The sequence below is a fragment of the Ovis aries genome, chromosome 3 (assembly GCF_016772045.2).
Source record: "Ovis aries strain OAR_USU_Benz2616 breed Rambouillet chromosome 3, ARS-UI_Ramb_v3.0, whole genome shotgun sequence".
Taxonomy (NCBI): Eukaryota; Metazoa; Chordata; class Mammalia; order Artiodactyla; family Bovidae; genus Ovis; species Ovis aries.
Window position 1 is genome coordinate 164,799,453 of NC_056056.1, and position 11,534 is coordinate 164,810,986.

At 38.0% G+C, this 11,534-nt stretch overlaps 1 pseudogene; it reads right to left on the minus strand.

Annotated features, from left to right (window-relative positions):
* Positions 1 to 1,143: 1,143 nt before the first annotated feature.
* LOC105613933 (olfactory receptor 6C6-like) lies at positions 1,144 to 2,080 on the minus strand (annotated as a pseudogene).
* Positions 2,081 to 11,534: the final 9,454 nt, after the last annotated feature.

Genomic DNA, 11,534 nt, shown 5'->3' on the forward strand with positions numbered 1-11,534 from the left:
TAAAATGAAAATCTGGTTATATATGAACCACTGGCTTCAGAGTCACCTATAGTCTATGTTTCTATACTCCAGTTAAACTGAAAATATATATTTAGGGATGAGAACACGAACTTTAAATTTAAATAAACTAACGAGGTAGGTGATTCTTATTTGTTCCAAATATTTAAGACTACCACATAAAGAACAAGTACATTTTTAGACATAAAAGTTTCTTATGATTTGAAGTCTGTCTTTTTTCCCTTTGACTTGTTAAATATTGTCTCAGCCGAGGCAACATCTTCCCTCAAGTGCAACTAACATTTCTCGACAGTTCAGTGTAGGCCAGATGCAGATTGTGCATTAGTTTATATAATGTATCATTTCATCCTCAAAATAACATTAAAATAAAATTATTGTTATTATATCTATTTCATAACTGGAGAAACTCAGCAACATAGAGTTTGAGAACATTGATCAAGCTCATACAGATGTCTAAATTTAAGCCTTCAATGACTGGTCAAAAGAATAACACTTTGAGTTATCAGACTTATGATATCAGCAAGTTGCACTTAAAGTATCAATACTTCCTAGAGGCCCAATGGTGCATGAGTGCTAAGTCACTTCCATCGTATCTGACTCTTTGCAACACTATAGACTGTAGCCCATCAGACTCCTCTGTCCATGGAATTCTCCAGGCATGAATATTGGAGTGGGTTTCCATGTCCTTCTCCAAGTGATCTTCCCAATCCAGGGATCAAACCCACACCTCCTACATCTCCTTCACTGGCAGGCAAATTCTTAACCACTAGCACCACCTGGGAAACTCCAGAACCCTGGTGGTAGGATATGTTATTAATAATATTCCCATCAACACAAATTTCATATGATTAATATATAATTATAATAGTTTTTTAAAGTCAGAACCATGCAAAGTCTTGTAGAGAAAATGAAATTCAACATTTGTATTGACCTCGTGAAGAAAGGACTCACTGTAACACAGAAAAATGCTAATTATCAACAGTAATAAGAAAGAAAAGTGCATTATGCTGAAAGTCTTGGTTAAACTGTTTTAAGAAGTCTAAATAAAATTGAAGGACAGGTTAATTAAACTGTAAAATGTTAAAAATTTTGCTTTTCTCCAATATTTCATGATTAAAATTTTCCTCATTTATTGAAAAACATGTAAATATTTTGGAGAATATCTTTGAAGGCTTCTTTCACTTGCTGGTTCCTAGAGTGTAAATGTAAGTGTTTAATACAGGGGCAACTGAGGTATAAATAACAGCTACACCTTTGGACAGAGTCACCCTTTCTTTTGCAGATGGCTGCATGTAACTAAAGATACAGCTACCATAAGTAAGGGAGACTACAATCGTATGAGAAGAATATGTGGGAAAAGCCTTTGTTCTTTTCTGAGCAGACGGAATGTTTATAATGCTCTTGATAATATATGTTTAGGAAAGCATCACAAACAATAATGTGACCATGAGTGTTCCAACAGCTGAGCCAAATGAAATCAATTCTAGGATATGAATGTCTGTGCAAGAAATCTGCAGCACAGGGGAAGTGTCACATACAAAATAATCAATTATTATGGAAGCACAGAATTTCAGTTTCAATCCCAGGAGCACTGGTGGAAAAATAATCAGAAAGCCCGCTGCCCATGAACTGAGTACAAGTTGGTAACACACTTATTTGCTCATAATGATTAGGCAATGTACGTGTTTGCAGATTGCTACATAACGATCAAAAGACATGGCAACCAGTAAGTAAAATTCTGTACTGCCTAATAAGAGAAAAAAGAATACCTGAGATGCACAACCATTGTAGGAAATGATTTTGTTTTTAGTCACGATGGCTATCAAGAATCTGGGAATACAGATTGTTGTTAATGAAACTTCCAAGAGGGAGAAATTTTGGAGGAAAAAATACCTGAGAGTCTTGAGGCGGGGTCCAGCAAGATAAGAAGGATGATGGATAAGTTTCCTATCACACTCAACATGCAGTTTAGGAAGAGAAACATAAAAATCACAATTTGCAATTCTGGTTCATCAGTCAGTCCCAGGAGAATGAATTCTATCTCTCTTGACTGGTTCTTCATTCCAGGTTTAAGATCATGGCATCTGGTCCCATCACTTCACGGCAAATAGATGGGGAAACAGTGATTGACTTTATTTTTTGGGCTCCAAAATCACTGCAGATGGTGATTGCAGCCATGAAATTAAAAGACACTTACTCCTTGGAAGGAAAGTTATGACCAACCTAGATAGCATATTCAAAAGCAGAGACATTACTTTACCGACAAAGGTCCATCTAGTCAAGGTTATGGTTTTTCCAGTGATCGTGTATGGATGTGAGAGTTGGACTGTGAAGAAAGCTGAGAGCTGAAGAACCGATGCTTTTGAATTGTGGTGTTGGAGAAGACTCTTGAGAGTCCCTTGGACTACAAGGAGATCCAACCAGTCCATTCTGTATGGGGAGGGAGGTGGGAGAGGGGTTCAGGATTGGGAACACGTGTACACCCATGGCAGATTCATGTTGATATATGGCAAAACCAGTACAATATTGTAAAGTTAAAAAAAGAAAAACACAAAACACGAATAAAATTGCAATCAAACAATAAATAAATAAAAGAGATCAGCCCTGGGATTTCTTTGGAAGGAATGATACTAAAAAGCTAAAACTCCAGTACTTTGGCCACTTCATGTGAAGAGTTGACTCATTGGAAAAGACTCTGATGCTGGGAGGGGTTTGGGGGCAGGAGGAGAAGGGGAAAACAGAGGATGAGACGGCTGGATGGCATCACCAACTCAATGGACGTGAGTTTGAGTGAACTCCGGGAGTTGGTGATGAACAAGGAGGCCTGGAGTGCTGCGATTCATGGGGTCACAAAGAGTCAGACACGACTGAGCGATTGAACTGAACTGAACTGAAAAAGAATTAGGAAAACAATTCTTAAAGAAGCAGATGTAACAGTACTTTTTGATGTGGCAAAACCAATACAATATTGCAAAGTAAAATATATATATATATATATATGTATATATAATATATATAATGGATAAACAAAGCCCTACTGTATAGCACAGGGAATTGTATTCAATATCTTGTGATAAACCGTAATGAAAAAGAATATGAAAAACAATGTATATATATGTAAAAAAAAGAAAGAAAAAATATGATATTAGGTAAAATTTAAAACATAAATAAAAGGCTGCAAACATAGGAAAAAATTCAGAAATATAAAGAAGTTTAATAGTTTGATCCAGTGTGCCAAGACGTGAAAGTGACGTCACTCAGTCGTGTCCAACTCTTTGCGACCCAATGGAGTGTAGCCTACCAGGCTTCTCCATCCATAGGGTTTTCCAGGCAAGAGTACCGGAGTGGGTTGCCTTTTCCTTTCCAGGGGATTTTCCCAACCCAGGGATCAAACCCAGGTATCCTGAATTGCAGGCAGACGCTTTACCCTCTGAGTCACCAGGGAAGCCCCATATAACTATTACTCGAAATGAATTTTCTATATATGTTTCACAAATTAATAACAAATTTCTTATAGCATGTTGACAATTACACCAGCTTCAATTGGCAATGTTTATTTTTAAAAAATTCTTATCTCATCAAAAGAATTTTTAAAGATACGGAACATATAGTAAATATAATAGTTAAATATTTTCCCTATCATGGAAATATTCTAACATATCCCATTAATTATTTTGTCCCAATATGATTTCTTACTTTTTTCTTTAATTTAATTTTGGGGGGAAGGGACTTCAAATGTACCAGTCTTCTTATAGTCAGTTGTATTTAATCAGAAAGTATGGAAAATTACATCTACATAAAAATGAAAAAAAAATATGTGACAGTTCAAGAGTCAGTGAAAATTATCTGATTTGCACTTGCAAAATGACTTTCATTTATAGCTTAGATATATATTCCAAATTATACATCATTTACTGTATTCAGATTATATTATTGTAATTCTGCATACAGGAATATGATAGAAATGAGTCAAAAACAAATGATAAATATTCTCCTTCTTATAATATTTAATATTTAATATTTCAAGTGTAAATTTAATTGCAATTTTTCTCTAATGAAGGATTCAAAAAAGGGATACAATCGGGATTATATGCATCTGCTAATGTTTTCCACTATCAGTTACACACATAAAAATCAGAGAACATGATGTTATAGATAATTGGAATCCTCTTTCATGCCAAATAAAATTCATTTTCCTGTTGTTCAGAAAATATATTTAAATAGAAAAAGTACTCTATAAAAATTCTAAATAAAAGGGTTATACTTTAACTGAAATGATGCTTTCGAAAATATCTCAAATGAAAGGAGCCTAAAATTTGCAGCAAAGAATTATTGCTTCAAATTGTGCACTAACAAAAGCCACAGTTATATCATTTCACTCATAAGAGGCAAAGAGGATTCACTGAAATTAAAAAAAAAAAAAAAGAAAGAAAGAAACACCTTCTGGAGAATGCTACCAGAAAGTTTATACATACCAACTAAATTTAAAAAAAGAAAAAGGAAAGGAAAAAGAGAAGAAACAGAAAACAAAGGAAGAATGAAAGAAAAGCACTGTGAACTGCTTTAACTACAAAATTGAGGAGACATTTCTCATAAGAGAATTATGGGGTTCATGTTTGGGGTCGCATGTACACCCGTGGTGGATTCATGTCAATGTATGGCAAAGCCAATACACTATTGTAAAGTAAAATAAAGTAAAAATAAAAATAAAAAATAATAATTTTTAAAAAAAGAAAAAAAAAAAAAGAATTTCAGATACTCAACTACCATACGACAATATTACCAGTTCTACTGGTGAGAAAGTTTACCCCAAACATGAACTTCTCTCCTGTTTTTGTTAGGCAGTAAATTAGAATTTCATTAACTTGATTGTGACCCACTCCCATCCCCCTAAATTGGGGGGCAGTACTTAAATGATTTCCTATTTACTTTATTTTTTTAATATAAAACATAAAAATACACAACAAATATACAATAGGATCTTTTATTCCCAAGCCACTAATGCTCCACTTGCTAGTCAATATGGTTATGTGGATTTACAACAACAACAAAAAGAATATTTTACTGGGTAAACATGATAAAACCATTATTACCAGAATTAACCAATGATATGTTATTAACTTCAAATTCTCCAATATTATTCAAACATAACCAATTGTCTAAAAGTTTCACCATAAGAAAAAAGACTACAGTTTAATATGGCATGCTTCATTTGATTCTCATAGTATTTTAGTTTGCTTTTATTAGTATTTGGAATAGTTCTCTAATTTTTCCTTCACTTTGGGGAATGTTGATTGAAATTATTTTCCAGTAATTAAATATTATGTCCCTTGATTTTGGCTGACGTTTCCTCAGTATTTATGTTCAATTTATTGACCTTTGGCTGGACAGCCACAGCAGTGATGATGACTTTCTCATCAAGTCCTATCAGATATGCTATTTCATAATGGATGCAAAAGTGCTGACTCTTTTTCCCTCTCTCCCTCTCTTTGAATATCTAGGATGTTCAGAAGTAAATGCATTTACAGTGAAAAATAGAAAGTGTGCATGGTCAGGGAAAGGCAGAGTCTCAGAAGAGAACTGAGACCTTAAGTTTATACTCAGGCTTACAATTGGCACAGAGGACGCCTACCATAATCAAAACACAAAAGTAAACTAGAAAATAATAACCAAAAAATGGCAGCCCTTGGCAAGAGGAAGAATCTGAATCCCAGAGTTAGCACATTATTGAATTCAAATGGCCAGTGTTACTCAAAAATGTAAAGAGAAAGAAGAAACATGGTCCATTCAAAATAAATCAAAAGAAACTGTGCTGAAAAAGGCTTAATGGCAGATCTAATTATAGAATTGAAAACTGCAATAGCTAAACTATTAACAAATCTATTACTCTTATAGAAATACAAAAAAACTTGTTTTATTCTTTTTTTTTAATTTTTATTTTTACTTTATTTTACTTTACAATACTGTATTGGTTTTGCCATGCATTGACATGAATCCACCACAGGTGTACATGCATTCCCAAACATGAACCCCCTCCCACCTCCCTCCCCATAACATCTCTCTGGGTCATCCCCATGCACCAGCCCCAAGCATGCTGTATCCTGCATCGGACATAGACTGGCGATTTGTTTCTTACATGATAGTATACATGTTTCAATGCCATTCTTCCAAATCATCCCACCCTCTCCCTCTCCCTCTCCCTCTCCCTCTGAGTCCAAAAGTCCGCTCTACACATCTGTGTCTCTTTTGCTGTCTTGCATACAGGGTCGTCATTGCCATCTTTCTAAATTCCATATATATGTGTTAGTATACTGTATTGGTATTTTTCTTTCTGGCTTACTTCACTCTGTATAATCGGCTCCAGTTTCATCCATCTCATTAGAACTGATTCAAATGTATTCTTTTTAATGGCTGAGTAATACTCCATTGTGTATATGTACCACAGCTTTCTTATCCATTCATTTGCTGATGGACATCTAGGTTGTTTCCATGTCCTGGCTATTATAAACAGTGCTGCGATGAACATCGGGGTACATGTGTCTCTTTCAATTCTGGTTTCCTCAGTGTGTATGCCCAGCAGTGGGATTGCTGGGTCATAAGGCAGTTCTATTTGCAATTTTTTAAGGAATCTCCACACTGTTCTCCATAGTGGCTGTACTAGCTTGCATTCTCACCAACAGTGTAGGAGGGTTCCCTTTTCTCCACGCCCTCTCCAGCATTTATTGCTTGCAGACTTTTGGACCTCAGACATTCTGACTGGTGTGAAGTGGTACCTCATTGTGGTTTAGATTTGCATTTCTCTAATAATGAGTTACGTTGAGCATTTTTTCATGTGTTTGTTAGCCATCCGTATGTCTTCTTTGGAGAAATGTCTCTTTAGTTCTTTGACCCATTTTTTGTTTTATTCTTTTGTGTGTGCTAAGTCTCTTCAGTCATGTCCAACTCTTTGCAACCCCATGGACTGTAGCTTGCCAGGATCCTCTGTCTATGGGGATTCTTCAGACAAGAATAGTGGAGTGTATTGGCACGCCCTCCTCCAGGGGATCTTTCCAACATAGGTATCGAACGTGTCTCTTATGTCTCATGCACTGGCAGGCGTGTTCGTCACCACTAGAGCCACTTGGGAAGTAAATGATAAATATGGAGCACTGCATCCAAGTTCAAAAGTATATAATTCTCTTAAAAGCTTTAGCATAAAGGATTTAAAACATTAAAATAATGTTCAGCTTAATTAAAGGAAATTTTAAAAACTAAAATGATTGAAATATGCTAATAATTATAATGGAATTAAGTAAGAATCAGTGACAGACAAAAGACTAGAAAGTCAACAAATGTTTGAAAATTAAGTAAGATACTTCTACATAGTTAGTTGCTCACAAGAAGAATCAGTAAGGACTTAGAGAAAATTTAGAACTATTTGAAAAAGAAATATACCATATCAAAATTGTGTTAAATACACAAATTTTAGTTTACACATTATGAAAAACTGGCATAATGAAATGTATGCTTTAGAAGAGACAAAAACTAAATATTAATCATTTATTTATTTCAGTATTGTCCAATATGGTAGCCACTAGCCACCAAGAGTTTTAAGTACTTGGCAGATGACCAGTACGAATTTAATGTTCATTATTTTAAATTTAAATTTATATACCTATATACTGCTTTCAGTTCAGCTCAGTTCAGTTGCTCAGTCATTACCGACTCTTTGAGACCCCATGAATCGCAGTACTCCAGGCCTCCCTGTCCATCACCAACTCCCAGAGTTTATTTAAACTCATGTGCCAGAGTCCAGCTCCAGCAGACAGGGAATCAGCCTGAAGGGGAGAGAGGTGTCGGTGGACGATGATGTAGCCTCTGACTCATAGTAGGGAACTACATGTTTATTTCAAGCTTCAGGGTTTTTTATACTTTGACAAAAGCATTAGCTCAGAGGTTTGACATTTTTAGTTTCCCCCACCCAGATTTACTGTCTCCAGAAATCACTGTTGTCCTACAAACAGAGTTCCCGCTTCAGTGATTCTCTCAGAATCCGCTTTCAGTTCAGTACAGTTCAGTTGCTCAGTCGTGTCCGACTCTTTGTGACCCCATGAATCGCAGCATGCCAGGCCTCCCTGTCCATCACCAACTCCCGGGGTTCACTCAGACTCACGTCCATCGAGCCAGTGATGCCATCCAGCCATCTCATCCTCTGTCGTCCCCTTCTCCTCCTGCCCCCAGTCCCTCCCAGCATCAAAGTCTTTTCCAGTGAGTCAACTCTTTGCATGAGGTGGCCAAAGTACTGGAGTTTCAGCTTCAGCATCATTCCTTCCAAAGAAATCCCAGGGCTGATCTCCTTCAGAATGGCCTGGTTGGATCTCCTTGCAGTCCAAGGGACTCTCAAGAGTCTTCTCCAACACCACAGTTCAAAAACATCAATTCTTCGGTGCTCAGCCTTCTTCACAGTCCAACTCTCACATCCATACATGACCACTGGAAAAACCATAGCCTTGACTAGACAGAACCTAGTCGGCAAAGTAATGTCTCTGCTTTTGAATATACTATCTAAGTTGGTCATAAATTTTCTTCCAAGGAATAGGTGTCTTTTAATTTCATGGCTGCAATCACCATCTGCAGTGATTTTGGAGCCCAAAAAAATAAAGTCTGACACAGTTTCCACTGTTTCCCCATCTATTTCCCATGAAGTGATGGGACTGGATGCCATGATCTTTGTTCTCTGAATGTTGAGCTTTAAGCCAACATTTTCACTCTCCTCTTTCACTTTCATCAAGAGGCTTTTTAGTTCCTCTTCACTTTCGGCCATAAGGGTGGTGTCATCTGCATATCTGAGGTTATAGATATTTCTCCCAGCAATCTTGAATCCAGCTTATGTTTCTTCCAGTCCAGCGGTTCTCATGATCTACTCTGCATATAAGTTAAATAAGCAGGGTGACAATATACAGCCTTGATGTACTCCTCATCCTATTTGCAACCAGTCTGTTGTTCCATGTCAAGTTCTAACTGTTTCTTCCTGACCTGCATACAGATTTCTCAAGAGGCAGGTCAGGTGGTCTGGTATTCCCATCTCTTTCAGATTTTTCCACAGTTTATTGTGATCCACACAGTCAAAGGCTTTGACACAGTCAATAAAGCAGAAATCGATGTTTTTCTGGAGCTCTCTTGCTTTTTCCATGATCCAGCAGATGTTGGTAATTTGATCTCTGGTTCCTCTGCCTTTTTTAAAACCAGCTTGAACATCAGGAAGTTCACGGTTCACGTATTGCTGAAGCCTGACTTGGAGAATTTTGAGCATTACTTTACTAGCATGTGAGATGAGTGCAATTGTGCAGTAGTTTGAGCATTCTTTGTCATTGCCTTTCTTTGGGATTGGAATGAAAACGGACATTTCCAGTCCTGTGGCCACTGCTGAGTTTTCCAAATGTGCTGGCATATTGAGTGCAGCACTTTCACAGCATCATCTTTCAGGATTTGAAACAGCTCAACTGGAAATCCATCACCTCCACTAGCTTTGTTCGTAGTGATGCTTCTAAGGCCCTCTTGACTTCACATTCCAGGATGTCTGGCTCTAGATGAATGATCACACCATCACGATTATCTGGGTCGTGAAGATCATTTTTGTAGAGTTCTGTGTATTCTCGCCACCTCTTCCTAATATCTTCTGCTTCTGTTAGATCCATACCATTTCTGTCCTTTATCGAGCCCATCTTTGCATGAAATGTTCCCTTGGTATCTCTAATTTTCTTGAAGAGATCTCTAGTCTTTCCCATTCTGTTGTTTTCCTCTATTTCTTTGTGTTGATCACTGAAGAAGGCTTTCTTATCTCTCCTTGCTATTCTTTCGAACTCTGCATTCAGATGCTTATATCTTCCCTTTTCTCCTTTGCTTTTCACTTCTCTTCTTTTCACAGCTATTTATAAGGCATCCCCAGACAGCCATTTTGGTTTTTTGCATTTCTTTTCCATGGGGATGGTCTTGATCCCTGTCTCCTCTACAATGTCATGAACCTCATTCCATAGTTCATCAGGCACTCTCTCTATCAGATCTAGGCCCTTAAATCTATTTGTCACTTCCACTGTATAATCATAAGGGATTTGATTTAGGTCATACCTGAATGGTCTCATGGTTTTCCCTACTTTCCTCAATTTGAGTCTGAATTTGGTAATAAGGAGTTCATGATCTGAGCCACAGTCAGCTCCTGGTCTTGTTTTTGTTGACTGTATAGAGCTTCTCCATCTTTGACTGCAAATAATATAACCAATCTGATTTTGGTGTTGACCATCCTGTGATGTCCATGTGTAGAGCCTTCTCTTGCGTTGTTAGAAGAGGGTGTTTGCTATGACCAGTGCATTTTCTTGGCAAAACTCTATTAGTCTTTGCCCTGCTTCATTCGGCATTCCAAGGCCAAATTTGCCTGTTACTCCAGGTGTTTCTTGACTTTCTACTTTTGCATTCCAGTCCCCTACAATGAAAAGGACATCTTTTTTCGGTGTTAGTTCTAAAAGGTCTTGTAGGTCTTCATAAAACCGTTCAACTTCAGCTTCTTCAGCATTACTGGTTGGGGCATAGATTTGGATAACTCTGATATTGAATGATTTGCCTTGGAAACAAACAGAGATCATTCTGTCATTTTTGAGATAGCATCCAAGTACTGCATTTTGGACTCTTTTGTTGACCATGATGGCTACTCCATTTCTTCTGAGGGATTCCTGCCTGCAGTAGTAGATATAATGGTTATCTGAGTTAAATTCACCCATTCCAGTCCATTTTAGTTTGCTGACTCCTAGAATGTCGACATTCACTCTTGCCATCTCTTGTTTGACCACCTCCAATTTGCCTTGATCCATGGACCTGCCATTCCAGGTTCCTATGCCATATTGCTCTTTACAGCATCGGACCTTGCTTCTATCACCAGTCACATCCACAGCTGGGTATTGTTTTTGCTTTGGCTCCATCCCTTCATTCTTTCTGGAGTTATTTCTCCACTGATCTCCAGTAGCATATTGGGCACCTACTGACCTGGGGAGTTCCTCTTTCAGTATCCTATCATTTTGCCTTTTCATACTGTTCATGGGCTTCTCAAGGTAAGAATACTAAAGTGGTTTGCCATTCCCTTCTCCAGTGGACCACATTCTGTCAGACCAGTCCACCATGACCGGCCCATCTTGGGTGCCCCACGGGCATGGCTTGGTTTCACTGAGTTAGACAAGGCTGTGGTCCTAGTGTGATTAGATTGACTAGTTTTCTGTGAGTTTGGTTTCAGTGTATCTGCCCTCTGATGCCATCTTGCAACACCTACCATCTTACTTGGGTTTCTCTTACCTTGGGCATGGGGTATCTCTTCACGGCTGCTCCAGCAAAGCACAGCCACAGCTCCTTACCTTGGACGAGGGGTATCTCCTTACCGCCGCCCTTCCTGACCTTCAACGTGGGATAGCTCCTCTAGGCCCTTGTGCAGCCGCTGCTCCTTGGGTTGCTCCTCCCTGGCAGCCGCCCCTGGCCTCGGGCGCAGGGTGGCT